The following is a 23,029-nucleotide window of genomic DNA, read 5'->3' as shown; positions in this document are numbered from 1 at the left end:
TGATATCTATGAATGAAATGAAGTAGTTAGATACTCTACACATTCTGCATAGTTTGTTTTACATGTTGGAAAACTGCCTTAAACTTCAAGGTGCAATAAAAAAAACACACCAGTTCCAAAACACAGATTCTTCTTTTCCACGCTACCAGAAGACCAGAGAAATCTAGAATATATTTATATCAGTATATATTTTTTTCAGAAAGCACTCACTATTACATTTGTAATCTATATTTAAGCCTCAAATTCAATGCCGCAGGTTAATGTGACTTCAGGTGCAACTTGGCTGATATCTGTGCAACTTCATACACAGATGTCTATGCAAGTCACACATGAAATTGCAAAAAAATTGTGCAGGAACCTTTTTTTCATATTGGTGGGACACTGCAAAGTCAGCATCGCACCAATTTGAACAGTTTCACTGCCGAAAATAGGCTGTGGCTTGTCATGTCATTTGGACCTGTCAAAATGCATGACAAGTCGCACTGGTGTGAACCGGGGGCTTAAGCATGAATACAATTGACAACAATGAAGGCTGCAATATTTGGCCAGAAAAATAATACAGATGAAAGTCATTTAAATAAAATAGTAGAGTTTAGCTTATTAGTGTGAGGTCCAGTTACTGAGGTCCAAAATGATTGGCTGGCCGGTTAAACAATTGAACAACGAATGAGTATCGATCGGTCGTACCTGTAGTAACTCATGAAGGTCAATGATGTTAAGAATGGAAAAAAGACCAAAAATTTTGAAGAAAAAAAAAAAGTTGTACAGTCTTCAAACTATTTTATATGTATATATGAAAATAAATCAGTCTTGATTCAGTAATGACTGCCTAACTAATTTTTTGAGGCCGTAAAATACCAAGGCCCTTATAAATACCCCCAAATTACCCTTTTTTTGGAAAGTTGACAGTCTAAGTTGCTTAGTAAGAGCCACTATGAGTTTTTTTAAAGTTGTATTTTTTTCCACAATTCTTTGGAAATTGATAGTAAATACAATTTTTTTGTTTGCTATAAAATTTTTATTTTAGCAATTTTTTGCACACACAGTTGTGAATGTAAAAGATATTTCTAACATACAGCACATAGAATTACACCTCAAAGTATAGTGTTGCCACTTAGAAGGGCCCAACATCCAAGGTGCACCTTCAGGTGTTCTAGGGGCATAAATTATGCATCTACTTTCCTGAGTTCCTACCAAATTTTTGGAGGTCCTGGAGCACCAGGACAATGGAAACACCCACAAACATTTCACATTTTGAAAAGCAATCACCCCAAGGTAGTGTCTAATGAGTCTTAAAAATGTATTTTTTTTTTGCCACAAGTTTTTAGAAAATATGGAAAGAAGATGGATTTGTTTACACAAACTTGTCAATTTATGAGATATTGCCAAAAAACAGCTTAGGCATACTTAGAATTACCTTTTCTTTTTTTTTTTTTTTTGTAAATAGTTTTTATTGAAAAATTTTCACAGAAAGTATGCAGTACAGTGATAAACAGTCATTAAAGACTCTCCCAAACTGTCCCAACAGTACATAACATAGTACAGTCAATCAAAAGAAAAAAGGGGGGAAGTGGAGAGTTTGGTTATAGACATACTGCAAAAGAAAAGGAAAGACATAACATTAAACAAAACAATAATGAACAGGGATTGGTTGGTCCGGTTCATGACCGAAGAGGTTGACCCATAAGAAAACAAGTGTGGATTACAGTAAGAAGCATTTTAGTATATCACAAATAATTGGAATAAGATTTTACAGAGGGTGAGTATTCCTATACCAATCGCTCCAAATTCGCCAATGACTATCAAACTGAATTTTTTTCCCCATTCTGAGGGCCAAGATTAGCTCATAGGAATAATGTAGAGAGGTGGTCGACCATACCTCAGAAACATTGGGGGCTTGGTCATTCTTCCAGAATCTCGCTATCAGGGACCTAGCCACCAGGAGGATGTGGGAAACAACAATCCTAAAGTTAGGCGGGTATCTCTCAATACCTAGGTTCAAGACTGCCAGACCTGGTTCAGGGGTAGAGAGGAAACCCGTAATATCAGATATAGCTCTGAAAATAGTATTCCAGAAGCTCCGGAGGTGTTTACAGGACCAGAACATATGAAGTAGATTGCCAACCTCTCCACAGTTCCTCCAGCACAGGGGGGAGGACCCAGCCAGGCCAAATTTGGAGATCCTAAAGGGGGTAAGATACCATCTCAGGGCAATCTTCTGGGCTAATTCCCAGTGTCCAACGCACCTGGAGGCCTTGTAGTTCGCCTTGAATGCCTGACTCCATTGCGCCTCAGAAAAGGCGCAACCTAAGTCCTCCTCCCAGCGCAGGAAGGGACGGGATTTGATAAAAACGCGTTTCTGCTGTAGGAAATTGTAAAATAGGGAAATTCCTTTAGGTAAAGGGGGGTTAGCATTAAGAAACTGCCAGAGAGGCTCGGCCACCGAAACACTAGGGAGACCACCACCTCGGAGCAAATGGGATATTTGAGAGTGTTTATATATGTCGGAGGGCCTTAATTGGAATTGTGTTCGTAGGGATTGGTATGGGATCATGGAGGGGCCCTGAAAGAGGTCCTGCAACGACTCCAGCCCCTTCTTGGTCCAGTCTTTAACAGAGAAATTGGGAATTAAAGATTCTAAGGACACTAGGGGAATAGGGAGGGGGATCAATTTGTCAGATTGAGGTGTGGACCTAAGAAGATCCCGCCATGCTTGCAAGGAAGCCCAAACTGTGTAAGGGAGGGATTGGCGAGGCCAGGGCTTAATCGAATCGGTGAGAAGAAGAAGTTTTAGATCACGGGTGGGAGTAAGGGCTCGTTCAAGGCAGCACCACTTCGGTTCTGTGTCCAAGTTAAACCAGTGAGAGATCTGGGCCAACCTGGATGCTAGGTAGTAGTCTTTCAAATCCACCAAGCCCATACCCCCAGCCAGTCTATGCTTCCGTAGAAATGTTTTGGAACATCTAGGTTTTTTAGAGCTCCAGATGAATTTGTTTAGCAGGAGATTGAGGCTTAAGAGATGCTTCCTAGAGGGAGATATCGGTAAAGCTCTAAATACATACAAAATTTGAGGGAGTAATAGCATCTTGAAGGAGGCCAATCGTCCCGACCATGAAAGTTCGTACTTAGCAAGCCTATTAGCCTCTGCCGTAAGTTTGTCAATAAGTGGAGGGAAGTTAGCCTCCGCTAATTGGCTAGCTGATACACTTAAATTTATACCCAGGTATGGGATAGTAGAGTCACACCATTTATATGGAAACGCGGACATTAACTGTGTCCGAAGGTGGGGTCTAATGCCGGTATCAAGTATTACCGACTTGGAAAAATTTACTTTGTAGTAGGAGATCTGGCTAAAGTCTTGAAGTATCTGATGAGCCTGCGGCAAAGAGGAGGTTGGGGAAGTCAGGAAGAGAATGATATCGTCGGCAAAAAGATTGATTTTATGTGGTCCTTCCTGCGTGGGAATACCTGTGATTAGGGGGTGAGAGCGAACTCTTTCTGCTAACGGTTCGATAAGGAGGTTAAAAATCGTAGGGGATAACGGGCATCCTTGCCTGGTGCCATTTGAAATAGGGAAGGGAGATGATAGCATAGTGGAAGTATAAACCTGTGCCGAGGGAGCCGAATACAGGGCAAGGATGGCCGAGAGGAACGGTCCTCCCAAGCCAAACCTGCGAAGAACTGCGTCCATGTAACCCCAATGGATCCGGTCGAACGCCTTCTCCGCATCCAAAGAAAGGAGCAGAGAAGGCGTTCGACGGGCTTCTGCAAATTGGAGAACTCCCAAAACACGTCTAGTGGCGTCTGAAGCTTGCCTACCGGGTGTGAACCCCGACTGATCCGGATGGATCAGCTGGGGGATTAAGGGGAGGAGTCTTTGGGCAAGAATTTTAGCATAAATTTTGATGTCAGTGTTTAAAAGGGATATAGGCCTAAAATTGGAGGGGATATTAGGTTCTTTACCTGGTTTAGGAATTGTGACTACGTAGGCTCTAAGCATCTCTGGGGGGAATGATGCGGAAGAGAATGCTTCCTCATAGATTTCCGAAAGTACCGGAGACAGAAGGTCCGCAAATGTACGAAAGTAGTCATTAGTCAGGCCATCCGGTCCAGGAGATTTGCCCAAGGGTAAGGATTTAATGCATTTCATAATTTCAGCAGGAGAAATCGGTAAATTTAGAGATGCCAATTGATCGTCTGTAAGGGAGGGTAGATTAATTGAGGAAAGGAAAGATTGTATATTCTCCGGAGTGGGTTGAGGGGTCTCTGGATCAAGCTTCAAATTATATAAAGAGGAGTAGTAGTCAGCGAAGGCGTCCGCAATTTCTTGCGGGTTAATCTTTTTCTGTTTATTTAGTGGGTGATAGATAAAGGGGATCTTAGCTTTAATCCTAGCAGCCCTCACCCTGTTGGCAAGATATTTTCCAGCACGGTTACTAGAGGAGTAGTGAGACATTTTCAGTGAATATACATATTTGTCATACCTAGTCAACAGTAAACGGCGAAGTTCAACACGAAGCTGAGTGAGCTTATGGGCCGTGTTGGAGTTCGGCGCGGACTTATTGGAGGATTCCAGAGACCGAATGTCTGCCAAGATATCATTCAGTTTCTGGGTTCTAGCCTTTTTGTCTCTAGAAGAGAGTTGGAGCAATATGCCCCGCATAAAAGCCTTATGGGCACACCAGAGGGTAGAGGGACTCTTCACAGAGTGAGCATTGATTTTAAAAAATTCCACCAGATTTTTAGAGATGGTGGCAACATGCGAGGAATTTTGAAAGAGTTGAGAGTTCGCTCTCCAGATAAAGGTTGAGCGCGGAGTGTGTTCCTCCACCATCTCTATGGACACAGGAGCATGATCTGACCAAGAGATGGCGTGGATGGTGGAGGAAGACACTGCCTGTAGCAACAACTTGTCAACCAGGATCAAATCGATCCTGGAGTACGTGTTGTGTCTAGCGGAGTGGAACGTGAAATCTTTTTCACTCGCATGTTGACATCTCCATGCATCAAATATATCCTCAGCAGCAAGTAGTGGCTGGAGCCCCAACGGAGGTCGACGCGCCCTGGATGTGGTATCCAGTGCGAAGTCAACCGTGGCGTTGAAGTCTCCACATACCACCAGAGACCCCTTACGACATTTATTCACTCTACGAAACAATCTATGCAAAAATCTCAACTGGTGTACATTGGGTGCATACAAATTGACTATGGTGTAAGGTTTATCATTTAGCACAGCTAGTAGTATCAAGTACCTCCCCTCAGGGTCCATAACAATATCAGTAAGGGAGAAAGCCACCGAGTCCCTGATGGCAATGGCCACTCCTCTTTTCTTCTCGGAGGCAGATGCCAGGAAAACATGTGGATAGTTCTTGTGCTGGAAACGTGGGGTGGCCTTGTTAAGAAAGTGGGTCTCCTGGACACAGAGAACGTCTGCCTCCAGTTTCCTTGCCTCCGTCCACAGGGAGTTTCGCTTAACTGGATGGTTAAGGCCGTGAACATTGAATGAGACTAACTTAAGCGGCATGGAAGACAACTAGCAGATGCATATGCGGGAAGAAGCAATCACATAGAAAGTGGTACACCAGGATTCTCTGAAGGACAGGTTTCCAAGGATAAGCAGGAAAGGACATTTGTGGGTCAAAACCAGCTGGTGCAGAAATTTTCGGAACATGACGGACCAGGGAGAAACTGCAACAGGGCAGTAAGTAAAAACGGTAGAACATGAAACAAAAAAGCAAAACAGAAGTCAATAAAAAAGGGGGTCTCAAGTGAGACCCGAAGGCACTATATATGCCCATTTACTTGGGGGGTAAAAAAGAAAGAGCGCTGGATAGCCTCCAGCGACCGGGGAAACAATGTCAAGTGGTAAGTTGCAGCCAGGTACTCACAGGATTTTGGATTTGGTTTTCTTCCGGCGTCTACGATGGACCACCTGCCAGTCTCCTTGGCTCTCCAGCCGCGCAGGAGGGGAGGAAGCCGACGGTGCTGCTGGTTCCTCAGGGATGATGTCCAGAGTACGTAGCAGGTCCAGCCCTTCCTGAAGTGTGGATATCACCGAGGATTTACCTTCATGGGTAATGAGAAGCTTCAAAGGATACCCCCAGCGGTAAGGGATGCCATGGTTCCGTAGCGCTTTAGTAACTGGGAGAAGAGCTTTGCGTCTCTGTAAAGTGAATTGAGAGAGGTCAGCAAAAAGCTGCAGATGGGAAAACTTCTCTGGGAGCTGGGTCTCCCTCCTGAACGCCGAGAGAAGTTGCTCTTTGACATGGAAGAAGTGGATCCGCATGAGAACGTCCCGCGGAATATTGTCTGGTAGGTGAGGGGGCTTGGGCAGTCTGTGAATACGATCGATAACCACATCTTGATCTGACAGGTCAGGCAGCAGGGTCCGCATGAGGTCCTGAATGTATTGGGTCAGCTGGGTGGGGAGGATGGTCTCCGGGATTCCTCTGACTTTCACGTTATTGCGCCTGGACCTGTCTTCCAGGTCGGCCATCTTGGATTTAAGCCACGCAATGTCCTCAACTTGATCATTGTGTGCATCAACTAAAGTATTATGCGCAACGGCAAAGTCCCCCATCTTTTGCTCCACATGATCTAGTCTGCCTCCCAGTGCCCCCACTTCAGCCTTGAAATTACTGACACATTGCATAAAGTCCTTGTGGAGTGAGGCCCGCAGGGAAACTAACATGTCCCGCATGGTGGATTCAGATACAGGCTGGTTGGTGGCAGGGAACTCTGCTATAAAGTCATGCAGCTCTCTAGTGTCAGCGGAAGAGTTTTGCTCAGCGCTCACCTGCAGTGCTTCCCCTGAGAGTCTGGGCCTGGACTTCGCTGGGCTGCTGCTGATCGGCGTGGACGTCCCTGGTGAGCGCCTTCCTTGTCTGTCCAGGGGCGCTGGGCTCCCGGAGGAGGCCGAGGAAGGAGCCGGGGAAGAGCGCGTGCTGCCGGCGGCGCCATCTTGGCTGGATTCGCGGGCCGCGGGTGGGAAGAAATCCGGCAGTTTCTTGGGCTGCCCGGTCCCTCTCCTCTTCGGCGACATCCCTGGAGGACGAGAGGGTAATCCGGAGTGTGGAGGTGTATTTTCGCCGGCCAGGGAGTCCACAGTGCTTCTAAAGTCCCGTCGCTGGAGCGGAGCTCTGCACCTAAGCTGCCATCCACCAGCGCGCGGTAGCCACGCCCCCCTTAGAATTACCTTTTCAATGTTTGGTCTGATTATGTACTCAATATTGCAACCTGTGCATCACAAAAATGAACCAACACTGTATAGAAAACAATGTACTGTAATGCTTGCTTCAATATGAGTGGTCAGTAAATATAGCATAGTGTAGCAAGACTTACTGCAGTCCCTGTTCCTAAAGGCCAAGCAGGCCTAACCTACTGGTACGTGACTGCCCCCATATCACAATGTTTGCCAGCCAGGAAGTACAGGAGGCTGAACAAAGGGTTATCTAAAGAGTACATGTGGTTTGAGTAGTGCAGTTGTCTGCAGAAGATGGGTGGGACTGGTGTCTCATAGGAATGTAACCAGTGGGACGTTCATGTGGGTCAGTGCTGGTGCCAAGTAGAAACGTGGTCATCAAACTGGGAAATGAGTGGTCCAGGTAGCAGGGAAGAACACAGCCCATAAATAGGCCAATGTCAGTACAGGCAGTAGGCAGAGACATGTTCAGTAAATAATCAAAGGATTGGTTCAGGCAGCAGGCAGGAAAATGGTCTATAAACAGGCCTAGATCAGTACAGGCTGCAGGCAGAAATTTTAGGCTTTGGGCTTTTGGTCAGGTAAGACCTGGACAGATGAGTACAAGCTTCTTCCCACCCAAAGCTCTTTGAAGCTTTTGGACTCCAGACCCTGATTTGAGAATCCTGTAGAAATTCAGGGAAAACTAAAAAGCTTAGTTTTCTCTACTCTGAAACAATACTCTGCAGCCCCTCACTCTGCTTATGTGAGATCCCTGTGTTGTCTTACTTCCCACTACTACAGAGCAGATCAATCAAGGCAGCAGGCAAAACCTGGTTGATTAACAGGTCAAGGCGGTTTGGACAGAAGGCAGAAATGTGGTCAAATAAACAGACAAGCACTAGTTCGGGTGGCAGTAATGCCGCGTACACAATCGATTTGTACAGTACGCCGGACAATTCAATTGTGTGTGGGCTCCAGCTTTTTAATCGTAAAGTCTGGCGGACGTAGAAAGTAGTTTTGACTCAAAACTTGTCCACCTGACTTGGCTTTCAGCGGACAATCCGTTCGTCAGTGTGCTAGACCGGCAGACTAAGAATGACGCATGCTCTGAAGCAAGTACGAGAAGGAAGCTATTGGCTACTGGCTATTGAACTTCCTTTTTCTAGTCCCGTCGTACGTGCTGTACGTCATCGTGTTAAAAATCGCCGGACTTTCGGAGCGGCCGTGTGTGGCCAAGTCCATTCGTTATAAAGTCCGGATTGTCCGCCGAACCAATTCCGTTGGACAATTCGATCGTGTGTACACGGCATAAGAAGCAAAGTCAGTATGCAGGCAAATGGTAATTCCAGGCATCAGGCAGAAACGTGGTTGGGAAAACAGGCAAATGGATGGTACAGGTGACATCAGATGCTACAGGGAAATAGCAGGTAGTCAGACACATGAGAAATATCTTTACCATACTTTCACTAATATCATACTGAGGAATTGTAGCGATGGATGCAGTCTCCTATACAGAGACCAAGTTGTGAGGGATATTGGGGACAATAGTATTGGGTGTTATGCCCTAATCTATTACTGGTGCATACGCTGCATATTTTTGGGGGCTGTGGTTTGGCCCGCTTTTATAGAAGGACCAATATCTGGGAAGTGTCTTTTATTCAGCCTGCTCACTGCATCAGAACAAAGTTGTTCAGGTGCATGGCTTTCATGATAGATAAGGACTGTTACAGTCTCCTCATGATGCATTAGGTAAGACTCGGGTCTTTCTGTTGACTTATAATAGATGACGTAGGTGTTGTACAGGGCCAACTGGAACAGGTCTATGGACACTTTTTTGTGTACCGATGAATCTTCTGGTGGCTATGTTGGGCTGTAACATTTGGTCATTTTAATTTGCACCTCCCATGAGGGATTGTAGTCATGTGGGCAATCAGTTTTTTTTCGGACTGGTCTGTGCCTTTCTTGAATTTCCACTGAGATGTCTTTGTGGATGGAGGAAATGACATGCACATCCAGCTTGTTCTTTTATTTAAGGGCCAAAATGTCTTAATTTCTGCAAAGTTAGCTGACTCTCACCTTCTCAGCTTTGTGAGACCTGTCTTTTTGGGAAGCCTTTCTGATTTGATCTGCTTTCAAACTGTGCAACAGTCCACAGTTTGCTGCAGATAAGGTTGAAAGTCTAGTGTAAAAATTGTCAACAGAGTTGGTATCCCTGATGGAATTAGGGGTGATACAAGGTCCCACACAATTTTTCCACTGCTCCCCAAATAGGTTGGGCATCCAGGGGACTCCAGCTAGCTGTCTTTTCCTTCATAAGCCCTAAAGTCATACATGTACCATGTGGCCCTCTCGCAAAGTTTGTAAAACTTCACCTTATATCTGACCCATTTACTTGGGATATATTGTTTGATGCCCAACCTGCCTGTAAAATGGATGAGGCACACAGATATTTTTGATAGGAGTATACATTTCAGAAAGGCATTTTTTCTTTAAATTGACGAGTGACCTAATTTTGTACAGCTTATCATATGCAGGATGATTTTTGGTAGGGCACAGAGAATTGTCATTGAAGTGTAGAAAACTCATAATCATTGCATACTGTGTCCTTGGCGTAATGGAGGAATAGAGCGAATTGGCTTGCTCTAACATAAGATAGTGTCAAACAAATTTTCCCAGTCCTTTTCAAAACTTTAGTTTTGTTTCTTTCTAACAATGCAAGTAATGGTAAGATTTTACCTTTAAGGCTGGGTTCACACTGCTGTGGTGACGAGATCAGATGTGATTCGCACCGCACTGCAGTGCAAATCACATCCGATCTCTGTGCGATGCGAGTTCAGCCATACAGATAGTATGGCTGAATTTGCATCTCATCCGGCCCAAACTCGCACAGGACCCTTTTTTTGGTCCGCAGCAGAATCGGATCGCATGGGTGTTCACACCATGCGATCCGATTCCTGTCCGAGTTTGCAGATCGCACTGCGATATGCGAACTGATCTGGGGGTGTCATTAACTTTTCACTGACACTCCCAGCAGTTCGCATAGGACAGTGTGAACTGCCGCCAGGAGGCATGCGATGCGGGAACCCGCAGTAGATTCACAGCGTTCCCTCATCGCAGCAGTGTGAACCCAGCCTTAGAAAGAGGATTTAGTTAGGAGCATTTTTATATAATTTTATATAATTTTATATAATTTTAAAGTTGGACCATAGATGCACTTTAATTTAAAAAAAAGTACCTATTGCAACGGAAGTTGAGGGACAAAATGAGAGGTCCCTAAGCTCCCACAGGATGTTTAAAGGAGGCAGAAAACACAGTCTGAAACTATTTAATGAAAAGTATATTACAGGGGGCCATTGCATAGATAAGGTGTATGGATTATTTTCTCTTATATTCACCGACCGACACAGCTCCTCTCTTAGCCATTGGGTTGTTATGCCCACCACTAGGAGAATGCTAGGCATTACTTGTTATGTAACACTCAGAGCTCTCCAGTTACGCCCGGGGGGGTGGTCCCTTGGGTAACAATCCTGCAGCCTGCCATGCAGTCATCAGCCTAGTGAAGGAGAAGGACCTAGGAACCCTGACAGGCCCATCGGTCCGTGTTTTTTTTTTCTGCAGAAGCTTGATTTTTTGTGCAAGATGAGAGATCCTGTGATCTGCTATCAACAGCCGGCTGGGTGACAGGCTGGATACCCTTATCCTTGTAGTCTCCCCAGTCCGGCCATCGATCATTTGCAGGTCGCAGCTCCACGCTAAGCCGGCCACGACGAAACCTCAGCTCCAGAGGTGGTCAGTGAGCTTTTATGCTTTGGGGCACACATATGACCGGTCCAGCAGCCACCCTGTACTGATCAGTGAGTGGGTCTGTAATGGAATGTCTCCCAGCTCTGCAGGACTGGTAAGTACAGCTCTCCCTGCCTCAGTGGGGCTGAGCAGCTGGGCATTCCCTGGGAGGTCGATTCAGGGGGTCCCTCGCCTCCCTCTCTTCTCTCCCTGTCCCTTTTCCCCTCCCCCTCCTGGGGGGATGCTGCTGAGCGGTGTGTGTGTCTGTGCAGGGGCTCTCCGGAGATGCTCTCACCTGGGGGGGGGGGGGTGGTGATGCTGGCTGGCTGAGTCCTGGGTCCTGTTTTTCATGTCCCTGGAAGGTGCTGTGAGGCTATGCTGGTGTCCTGTGCAGCTCTGTACTCACCGGCGTTTTTTCTCCCTGTCCCTCATGGCTCTTGCATTCAGTGGCCATCTTAGGTGTGGGCAAGGGAAAGCATGCTCTCCTGGGCTTCCGCGACCATTTTCCTTGTGATTGTCCATATACAGGATGCTGGCGGCCATTTTCTTGAAGCCTGAACAAGTTTTTCAGTGTTCTCTAGCGGCAGCATGTGCTCCTGTGCTCTGATGGCCATTTTCCCTGTGTTTTATGTCCTTATGCCTGAGCACACTTCCACACTTCAGAGCAGTTTCAGCGCCATTAGCAGCTGCTTCCACCGACACGGCACTGTTTCCTCTGCACCTGGGAGCCAACAGAGACTACAGGCACTACCTGCTGGATAGCGCAGAACCCCTCAGGGTGGTGAGTCCTGCGGGAAAGAGCCCCTCAGCAGTAACGAGGGTGGGACTGTCACTGTCCAAAGTCCCCTTCGGGTGGCAGACAGGGTAGGGTCAGCATGGCTTCTGAAACTGGTGTTTCTTCCCTCGAAATCCAAGCAATTGCAACCGGGTCGTCTGTGGACTGCGCAGTGCCCTTGGACTCCCGACAGCAATTCGTTCATTGCTAAGATGAAGGCGGTGCATGGGCAAAAAGGTGCAAAAAAGTGGCCCCTGCCCCCTCGTCCTCTGGGGAGAGCTCTGACCCAGACTTGGACCCTGCTAAGGCTGGTGACCCCTGTTCTGTCTTGTCAGATGATTCTGACCAGGACCATTTGGACAGTGAGGATGAGTCCCCGTCCGGGTCCGTGCGCTTGTTGGAGCACTTATCACAGCTGTGCGTGATACCCTGAAGATTCAGGAGCCAGCAGATTCCTCTGCTGAGATAGCGGTCCCTTTTGGTTCCCGTAAGCCAGCACGTTCACCTAAGGTGTTCCCGTTTCTGACTTATTTTGATAAGTTCATTTACAAGGAATGGGGTTGCCCGCAATGGACCTTTTTCCGTCCCCAAATCCATGGCGGTGCATTACCCCTTTGAGGAGAGCCTTCTCAAGAAGTGGTTGGCTCCTCCGGTCGTGGACCCCCCAGTATCCAGGTTAAATAAATTAACTACGACTCCGGTAGAGGGGACTCCTACTTTTAAGGATCCCACGGAAGGGAAGGCCAAGGCAGTGGCTTGTTCCTCGTTTTATGGTGGTGGGGTCCGCCGCGCGACCAGTACTGCCATCCGCACTTGTGTCACAGACACTAACTGAGTGGGCAAAACTGTTGCACCGCAAATTGGGAGAGCAACAGGCTTCTCCTGTCTGCGTGGAACTAGCAGACCAACTAGTGCAAGGCCTTAAGTACGTTTGTGATGCGGCCCTGGATACTCTTCCTCTTTTATCCAGGGCTTCAGTGTCCGCAGTGGTGCTGAGGCACCTGATTTGGTTAAAATGCTGGTCTGCTGACCAGGCATCTAAGAAAGCCCTGACGGATCTTCCCTTCCTTGGTGACCGGCTTTTCGGAGCCTCGTTGGATGACATTATTTAAAATGCCACCGGTGGTAAAAGTACCTTACTCTAGGCCTGCAACTAACGATTATTTTCATAATCGATTAATCGGCCGATAATTTTATCGATTAATCGGATAAAATCATTAAAAAAACGTAATGTTCAATTTTTTCGTTTATTTAAAAGTAATAATGAAAAAACTGAGTGTTACACTCAAACTGCAGAATAAAAAACGTTTAACATTAACATTACAACACTTTGCAACAGTACAAAAACATTCTGAAAAGAGGTGAACTATAACTGTTCAAGAAACTTTGCCTTTGAATGTAAAAAAGTTAACATGTTAACATGCTCAGGGCTAAGGCTGGCTCTCTTTTTCCAAACGATGTTGCCTGCAGCAGAAAAGAGGCACTCAGATGGAGTGGAGGTGCCTGGGATGCACAAGAAGGATTTTGCAAGTTTTGCCAAAGTAGGATATTTATCTTTGGAAGTGGCTTCTCAGCAAAATAAGCCTGAACTTCATTTCGGACTTGTGTGTGAATATACACCTCAAGTTGCCCCTCCTCCTCTTCACTCCTGCCCCCAGACTCGAGGAGTATGTCAAGTAAAGAATGAGATGCTGACCCTGTAGATATCGAAGGCTCAGCATCTCTAGTTACAGGCGACGTGGTGGTCATTTGCTACTGCGCTAGCATCTCCCTTCTTAAAGCAAGTGTCTCTGTACTTTTGTCTGCACGTTTATGATCTGTTCTGGTGATAACATTTTTTGTCTTCTAAATCGTGGGTCCAGGGCAGAGGAAAGGATTACGGTGTTTGGGACGTGTTCAAGGATCCCCTTCCATCTGCTTTGAAGTTGGTCTGTTGCAGTAGCTTGGAAGCTCTTTAGTGGAGATGATTCATAAGAAGCACCTTCATTGGACCGCAATAGCCCCTTTAGCAGTGCTGGCACGGATGATAGGGTGACATATTCTTGGCCACTCATGAATACAGTGCAGCATTCAAAGGGCTTAAGAGCAGTGGAAAGTTCTTCAAGAATACTCCACTGGTCTGGTTTTAAGTCCAGATAATGTTTGCCTCTTTGTGTAACTGATGGGTCAGACAGAGTTGCAGTTACCGGCCACCTTTGTTCAATGTTCGACCATATATTAAGTGCTATTCCATCTTGTGCTTACATCTTGAAGAAGCTTGTGCTCAGATGTACCCATTTGCTTTTGTTTCTCCTTCAATTTGCTGCTGGCTAGCTCACTTTTTTTTTAAATGTTCAACTAGTCCTCTTGCAGCACTAACGGCTCTCTCAATTCCAGAATTCTTTAACGCAGCAATGATCACCAGCTGCAAGGTGTGGCCAGTGCAGTGCATACTGGCCCGGCCATGCTTGTCCGCCAGGATATTTGCAGCAGCCACAATATTTGCTCCATTGTCATGACAATTACAGTGACCTCCTCCAACCGTTCTGCAATATTTGCTGCTGTATGTCTGTCTTCCAGAGGCATGGTAGTGATGCAGATAGAAATCATCTTCCAATCCTCCGCTATGTAGTGGCATGTAATGCCAAGGAAAGCCTTGGTCGCTATACTTGTCCATATGTCTGCAGTAATGGCAATTCTGCTTTCATTAGCGTTGATGGCATCCTTCACATTCTGAAATGTCTCCTGGTACTTTCTCTCCACTATTGTTGGTAAAATGGGTTCTTGATGGTAAAGTATATCCAGGGTTCAGTACACTGATCATGTTTTTAAATCCTTGGTCTTCAACCATGGACAGTGGCCGCATGTCGGTGACTAGCATTTTCATGACAGAATCTGTTATAACTGCTGATTGTTGGGGAGTGCTGCACAAACTGTCATGGTGCGCTGTTTCTTTCTGCAAAGAAAAAGATAATATGTATGATTAGTGTGCAGGAAAAACTATTTCTGTGTAACTCACTCTATATATCATTTCGGGTTTAACTTACCATCCCGATGTTTCGCCTTCCACTGTGAACCCCACGTGTTTCCGTTTCATGTGCTCGTTCATCGTTGTTGTGCTTCCGTGCCATGCAAGTTCCGTTTTACAAAGTTTGTAGGTGACCACCTTTTTTACAGCATTTAAATTAAAATGCTCCCATGCCTTAGAAAATTTGGGTCGCACACCCTTTTCTGAGGTCATTGTGTCAGCAGCATCCATTTTTATAATTTTTTTTGCAACTAGAAGTTAAAAAAAAAAAAAAAAAGTGCGGAGACGTGGTGTAATATGTATGTACATTAAAATAAGTGATTCTTCAATATTTCTATGCACTGTTATTCAACACCAATGATGGGGCGTTTTTCCTCCCGGGGACACCAATGATGGGGCGTTTTTCCTCCCGGGGACACCAATGATGGGGCGTTTTTCCTCCCGGGGACACCAATGATGGGGCGTTATTCCTCCCGGGGACACCAATGATGGGGCGTTATTCTTCCCACTGACACCAGTGATGGGGCGCTATTCCTCCCAGGGACACCAATGATGGGGCGTTATTCCTCCCACTGACACCAATGATGGGGCGCTATTCCTCCCACTGATACCTATGACGGGGCGCTATTCCTCCCGGGGACACCAATGATGGGGCGTTATTCCTCCCACTGACACCAATGATGGGGCACTATTCCTCCCAGGGACACCAATGATGGGTTGCTATTCCTCCCACTGATACCTATGACGGGGCGCTATTCCTCCTGGGGACACGAATGATGGGGCACTATCCCCCCCCCAGAAACACCAATGGGGCACTATTATTCCCCTCACCCCCCAGAAACACCAATGAGGCTCTATTCCCCCCCCCCAAGAAACACCAATTGGCCCCTATTCCCCCCTCTCCCTCCCTGGAACATCAATGGGGCACTATGACTATTCTCCCCGCTCCCTCCCAGGAAAGCCAATGATGATGGGGCACTGAATGTTGTGTCTGTGTGTGGTTTTTACTGTGGGTACTTTTCGCCGATAGCCGCTACCTTTTTTCACACTGTCACTGTGTGCTGCCCGGCTCAGTCTCGGCTCAGTCTCCTCACAGGTTCTCGCCCTCGCCTCTCTGTTCCATCGAAGCAGCAGCAGGCGGGGCTGAGAACATCTGTGTGAATGACGTGACATCAGCGAGGAGGCGAGGATGTGGATCGCGATCGTGGGATACCTAGATGACCTCCTCCTGAGGGCATCTTCCGCCTCAGAATTAGGAGGATGTGGCGATCACCATGCAGACCCTGCAAGAATTTGGGGGACTGTTGAACCTAAAGAAGTCAGTGATTGTACCGACCCAGCGGTTGGAGTACCTAAGTTTGCTGCTGGACTCCAGGGAAGCGAGAGTTTTTCTCCCTTCAGACAAGCTGCAGACTCTCAGATCTGCAGTGAAACTGCTGATGAACCACAAGTGGTCATCGCTCCGCTTCTGAATGCGAGTCCTGGGACTCATGGTAGCCTCCTTCGAGGCAGTACCATATGCCCAGTTCCACACCAGAGTCCTGCAGAAGGAGATTTTGACAGAGTGGGACAAATCTCAGTGAGCCAGTCAGAGCTTCCCTGAACTGGGGGCTGAGGTCCCCGGTGATTCAGTCCGGGAAGTCATTCCTACCTCTGAAATGGACAGTGATCACAACGGACGCCAGCTTATCCGGCTGGGGTGGAGTGATGGGGGTTCAGTCAGCTCAGGGCCTCTGGTCAACGGAAGAATCCAAGTTGCCGATCAATCTGCTCGAGCTAAGAGCGATCAGGCTATGCCTCTCCACATGGTCAATGAGTCTACAGGGTCGTCCGATCAGGAATCCAGTCAGACAATGCCACGGCTGTGGCATATGTCAATCATCAAGGAGGAACAAGAAGCTCAGTCGCCACATGGGAGGTCACTCACATACAAGAAGCTCAGCCGCCACATGGGAGGTCACTCACATACTTCAGTGGGCAGAGTGGCACATACCGGCCCTGTCGGCCATTTACATCCTGGGAGTGGAGAACTGGCAGGCAGACTGGACCCAGGAGAATGTGCGTTGCATCCGGAGGTTTTCAGGCTACTGTGCCTGCGGTGGGGCACACCAGACGTGGATCTTCTGGCCTCCCGTCTCAACTGGAAGGTGCCGACATTCGTGTCCAGGACAAGAGTTCCTTGGGCAGATGTGTCAGACGCGCTGGTGGCTCCGTGGGATCAGTACCAGCTGATCTACACCTTTCCAAAGAAAGGCACGGCGGTCTCGTTGGCCACAATTTCCAGGTGGATCAGACAGATTGTAGTGCAAGCCTATGCCTTGAAGGGACAGGTGCCCCCTTTTCCGGTCACGGCCCACTTCACAAGGGCAATTGGAACGTCTTAGGCCTTCCGACACCAAGCGTCTGTCGCTCAAGTGTGTAAAGCGGCGACCTGGTCGTCTGTCCACCTGTTTACCAAGTTCTACAAGGTAGACGTCAGTGGATCGGCTGATGCATGTTTTGGCTGAAAAGTTTTGCAGGCAGCTGTATAGTTGCAATTGAATATGCAATATGTTTTCTGTTTTCCTGTTTTTTTTGGTAAAAACACAGTACCTTTAAGTTAGTGCGGTTGAGAGTGGTTCCTCCTGTTGAGGTGTACCCTGGTTGTTGTGGTGGTTTTTTCCACGCACTGTTGTTTTTGTGGATAAAGTTTTCACTAGTTCCCACTTGCCATGGTGGTTGAAGTTTTATGCTGGTTTTCCCACCCCTCGTTTGGCACTGCTTGGGGACGTCCCAATGGCTAAGAAAGGAGCTGTGTCGGTCGGTGAATATAAGAGAAAATAGGATTTTTTGTACTCACCGTAAAATCCTTTTCTCTGTAATTCACCGTCCGACACGGCACCTGCCCCTCCTTTTTCTCTTTACGTTATACTGCTTGTTGACGTACTGATGACTGCATGGCAGGCTGGAGGGTTGTTACCCAAGGGACCGCCCCCTGGGCGGAACTGGAAAGTTCTGAGTGTTACATAACAAGTAATGCCTAGTATTCTCCTAGTGGTGGGCATAACAACCCAATTGCTAAGAGAGGAGCTGTGTCGGTCGGTGAATTACAGAGAAGGATTTTACGGTGAGTACAAAAAATCCTATTTTTTGCAGAATAAAAAATATTGTTTAGTGTCACTTCAATGCATTCTCAGCATTTAAGGATAAGTTCACCTTTGGGAACATGTTACATGTTCCACCCATTTTTAGGGTGGAACATGTTAAATGTTCCCAATGCTGCAGCTGCCGCCCGCCACCCCCCTCCCTCTCCCTGTGGCGGGAGTACAGGGAGAAGTTCCCTATACTAGATGACGCTTTTTGAAAGCAGTGCGTCCGTGCGGGGCTCTGCCCACACATCCGTGTCATTCATACATAGAGCTTTGTGTATGAATGAACTACAAGTCCCAAAAGCTGCTAAGTAGCACTGTGTAGTTCACTGAGTCTTCCTGTCAGGGAGTATCGACTTACCCATACAGGATGTACGGGTAAGCAGGTACGTTGACGGTGTGCAGGAGACCTGCATGGCATCAGCGATCTACTGATCGCTGTTGCAATGCTTTACAGGACCCTAATACAAAAAATAATAAATGCACTTTTTACTTGTGAAAAGATGTGCATTTATTATTTTTTGTACAAAGGTGAACTTATCCTTTAAGATAAAAAATTGCCACAGTTCATGTGCTACCTCCCTAGTCCCCAAATGCTTACCTGCTGCTCTTGTCACCACCACCTATATGAATGGTCAGCACCATTCCATCAACTAAATTCCCCTGTCAGCTGACATCACTCATCTGGTCCAGGCTCAAGAAAGATCCCGACCATATGATTGGGATCCATCCAGATGTATGGAGCGGCACCTGGCTCAGCCTCTCAGCGACTCGCTGAGCCAGCCACTCCCGCCCCCTCCACAGCCTAGTTCTCCAGTGAGCACTGGAGGGGCAGAGCACAATAGCCTAAGCTCTCTTTTAATATTACATTTTCTTATAAAACATTTTTTTTCCTAGACGGGCTTAATTTTGATACATTTTTACTTTAAGTTAACATACTTAGTTGATTCTGTCAATCAGCTATAATGATATGAAATGTTATTGCTTTTGAAAATGTTATGTGGTGACTGATGTATTTTAATTAGGGAGAATATAACAAGCATTGCATAATATAAAAGCAGGGTGTGTCAGTTACACAATAAATCTGTGCATTGGACATACAGCTTAGAAAATTGCTTTGTTGTGCAGTGTGATTTTCTGTCTTGGGTTGGATTGATTTCTCAGTAATTATTATGGTGTAAAAATCTGTAGGTTTAATTTTTTGGTAGAAACGATTGTAGTATCTATGTACTCATTAGTATTCACTAAAGCAAACCTTGCTCAGAGATAAGAGTCTATTGCCCATTCAGCTCTGTAAGGTCAGTGAAGTGTATAAAAACATAATAGGCTCACATCACAAAGCGTTAACACAAGAATAAGGATCCTTATTATAGCCATGTGACTGTAATTTTCAAATCTCATGAGACTCGGCTAAAAATAACTGTCAATTGTTTCAGAATAAGGATCCTTATCCTGGTGTGTTAACTCTGTGGATTGGGCCTTGTGAATGTTAAGGCATTAAGAATAACGCTCTGCTCCCTGCGTATGTGTTTCGCAGGGGTTACCATATTTCACCAAGTGCATGCTTGTCCAGGTCTGTAGCTAACTAAGTACTGAAAGTCTAAGCACAGTCAAAATTAAAGTAATACTAAAAGATATATATATATATATATATATATATATATATATATATATATATATATATATATTTTTTTTTTTTTTAGATAACAAACATGTCATGCTTACCTGCTTTGTACAGTATTTTTGCACATAGCAGCCCAGATCCTCCTCTTCTTTGGTCCCCCTCCGGTGCTCCTGTCCCTTCCCTCCTACTGAGTGACTTCAAAGCAAGCAGCTTGCAATGGGAGCATCCAAAAAGGCTCACAGCCAAGCCCCTGCTCTGCGTGTCAATTCACTCACAGAGCTGTGGATCGGCCCTGCCTTCGTCTCTTTTCTCATTGGCTCACTGGCTGTAATTGATAATGGCTCCCAGAGCTGTCTCAGCCTATGAGGAGGGAAAGTCCCTGAAGAGCCGAGGCTGGTGTAAGGGGACACTCTAATGTGGACGCCTGGTGTAAGGGGACACTCTGATGTGGACGCCTGGTGTATGGGGGCACTCTGATGTGGACGCCTGGTGTAAGGGGGCACTCTGATGTGGACGCCTGCTATAAGGGGGCACTCTGATGTGGATGCCTGCTATAAGGGGGCACTCTGATGTGGACGCCTGGTGTAAGGGGGCACTCTGATGTGGACGCCTGGTGTAAGGGGGCACTCTGATGTGGACACCTGGTGTAAGGGGGCACTCTGATGTGGACGCCTGGTGTAAGGGGGCACTCTGATGTGGACGCCTGGTGTAAGGGGGCACTCTGATGTGGACGCCTGGTGTAAGGGGGCACTCTGATGTGGACGCCTGGTGTAAGGGGGCACTCTGATGTGGACGCCTGGTGTAAGGGGGCACTCTGATGTGGACGCCTGGTGTAAGGGGGCACTCTGATGTGGACGCCTGGTGTAAGTGGGCACTCTGATGTGGACGCCTGGTGTAATTGGGCACTCTGATGTGGTCGCCTGGTGTAAGTGGGTACTCTGATGTGGACGCCTGGTGTAAGGGGGCACTCTGATGTGGACGCCTGGTGTAAGGGGGCACTCTGATGTGGACGCCTGGTGTAAGGGGGCACTCTGATGTGGACGCCTGGTGTAAGGGGGCACTCTGATGTGGACGCCTGGTGTAAGGGGGCACTCTGATGTGGACGCCTGGTGTAAGGGGGCACTCTGATGTGGACGCCTGGTGTAAGGGGGCACTCTGATGTGGATGCCTGGTGTAAGGGGGCACTCTGATGTGGACGCCTGGTGTAAGGGGGCACTCTGATGTGGACGCCTGGTGTAAGGGGGCACTCTGATGTGGACGCCTGGTGTAAGGGGGCACTCTGATGTGGACGCCTAGTGTAAGGGGGCACCCTGATGGGGGCGCCTGGTGTAAGGGGGCACCCTGATGGGGGCGCCTGGTGTAAGGGGGCACCCTGATGGGGACGCCTGTTGTAAGGGGGCACCCTGATGGGGACGCCTGGTGTAAGGGGGCACCCTGATGGGGACACCTTAAAGCGGACCTTCAGTCATTTTTTAACTTTTCATCTATTAAACCTTCTGCCCTTGTTGTTTTAACTTTGGATAGAAAAACATTAAATGCCAGTAAATACCTTATACAGCCTACTTCATGGTTCTTGTCTGATCATCAGCCTAAGCTTATGACATCATGCACAGCTCTCTCACTTTAGTGAGAGTTTGCCAAGAAGGAAGGGATGAGTCATAAGACGGCCAATCAGAGCTGCAGAGTTGGAGGTATGCCTCTGTCTAAGTAAATCCAGGACGTGAACAGGCTTCAGCTGCCCACAGTTAAAATGGCTGCAGCCAGACTCAGTGGAGGGAGATTTCTCCAGCATATTTGGCAAGTACATAATCACAGTATATATAAAATAATATGCAAAGTGGTTGGAGGGAAGCTTCAGAATGGCAAAGATGTGTTTTATTACAAATTATGTGAACAGACTGCTGTTCCTCCTTAAAGAGGGATTCCACCTACAAAAAAAATATTAAAAGCCAGCAGCTATAAATACTACAGCTGCTGACTTTTAATAAATGGACGCTCACCTGTCCCAGGGTCCAGCGATGCCGGCAGCCGAGGCCAATCGATCGCTCGGCTCTTGGCTGCTGCCGCCACCATTCTAGGTGAGGGAATCAGGAAGTGAAGCGAATCGGCTTCACTTACCGGTTCCCTACTGTGCATGTGCGAGTCTTGCAGCGCAATAGGAATTGTCCGCGCTGTCTCTGGGACCCGTGTGTGTCCCAGCAGACAGCGTGGGAGGACAGGAAGAGGCATAGGCTCCCACGGGAGTCTATGCCCGGAAGTGGGTGTAAATACCTGTCTTTGATAGGTATCTCCACCCCCCTCCCCCCTGAAAGGTGCCAATTGTGACACCGGAGGGGGGGAGGGTTCCGATCAGCGGAAGTTCCACTTTAGGGTGGAACCCCGCTTTAAGTAAGGGGGCACCCTGATGGGAAACACCTTAAGTAAGGGGGCACCCTGATGGGGATGCCTTAAGCGAGGGGGCACCCTGATGGGGATGCCTTAAGCGAGGGGGCACCCTGATGGGGATGCCTTAAGCGAGGGGGGAACCCTGATGGGGGCGCCTTAAGCGAGGGGTGACCCTGATGGGGTGTCTTAAGTAAAGGGGTCACCCCAATGGGGACACCTTAAGGGGGTCACCCCAATGGGGACACCTTAAGTAAGGGGGTCACCCCAATGGGGACACCTTAAGTAAGGGGGTCACCCCAATGGGGACGCTTTAAGTAAGGGGGCACTCTGATGGAAACACGTTAAGTAATGAGGCACCCTGATGGGACACCTGGTGTATGGGGGCACTCTGAAGGGACAACTGGTAAATTGAGGCACTTTGATGGGACACCTAGTGTATGGGGGCACTCTAATGGGGACACCTGGTGTAAGAGGGCAGTCTGATTGGGAGCATCTGAAGTACAGTAGCACCCTGATTTGGGGGCACTCTGATGTAGGCGCCTGGTGTAAGGGCGAACTTGAATGGGGACACCTGGTGTACAGGGACACTCTGATGGGAACACCTGAAGTTAAGGGGGCACTCTGATGGGGACGCCTTGTGTAAAGGGGCATTTTAATAAACCTGATGTAAGAGGTCACTCAATGGGGACACCTAATGTATCAGAACTCTTATGGGGACACCTCATTTTAGGGGGCACTTTAATGGGGGAACACTGAAAATTGATAATAAATATTAAAATGCAATGGAAATTGTACATTGCCTATTTTTTGATAGACCTAAAATGACTACAGGTATACTAGGGTGAGGGTCTTAGGATCTGAATCGTTGCTTAAACATTAGATTCGGGCATCTACTAGAAAACATTTTTTACTGACCTGGCCTGCTTGAATTTTATCTTGATACCCCTGAGTTATGTTATGTTATGTCCTTATTGTACTGTGGCTCAGCTTTGAATACATTTTTCCTGCTCCACGACAATTTAATAGGGGCATTGTACTTTTAAATTGCAGCAATGACCCCCTTATGTGGAAAGTAGTAAATATAAAAGTGGATGCAGATATACTGTGCAGTTCATCCTTTCAGCAGGTTTTTATCTTGCTGTTT

General features: G+C 47.2%; 1 protein-coding gene across 5 annotated transcripts in view; it reads left to right on the top strand.

The window, feature by feature from the left end:
* The window catches only part of EHBP1 (EH domain binding protein 1), a 724,273-nt gene that overhangs the window by 277,588 nt on the left and 423,656 nt on the right, over positions 1 to 23,029 (top strand). The window lies entirely within an intron of this gene.

The sequence above is a fragment of the Lithobates pipiens genome, unplaced genomic scaffold (genome assembly GCF_037356315.1).
Source record: "Lithobates pipiens isolate NorthernLeopardFrog02 unplaced genomic scaffold, aLitPip1_a1.2 Scaffold_18, whole genome shotgun sequence".
Taxonomy (NCBI): domain Eukaryota; kingdom Metazoa; phylum Chordata; class Amphibia; order Anura; family Ranidae; genus Lithobates; species Lithobates pipiens.
This window is presented reverse-complemented; position numbering and strand designations above follow the sequence as displayed.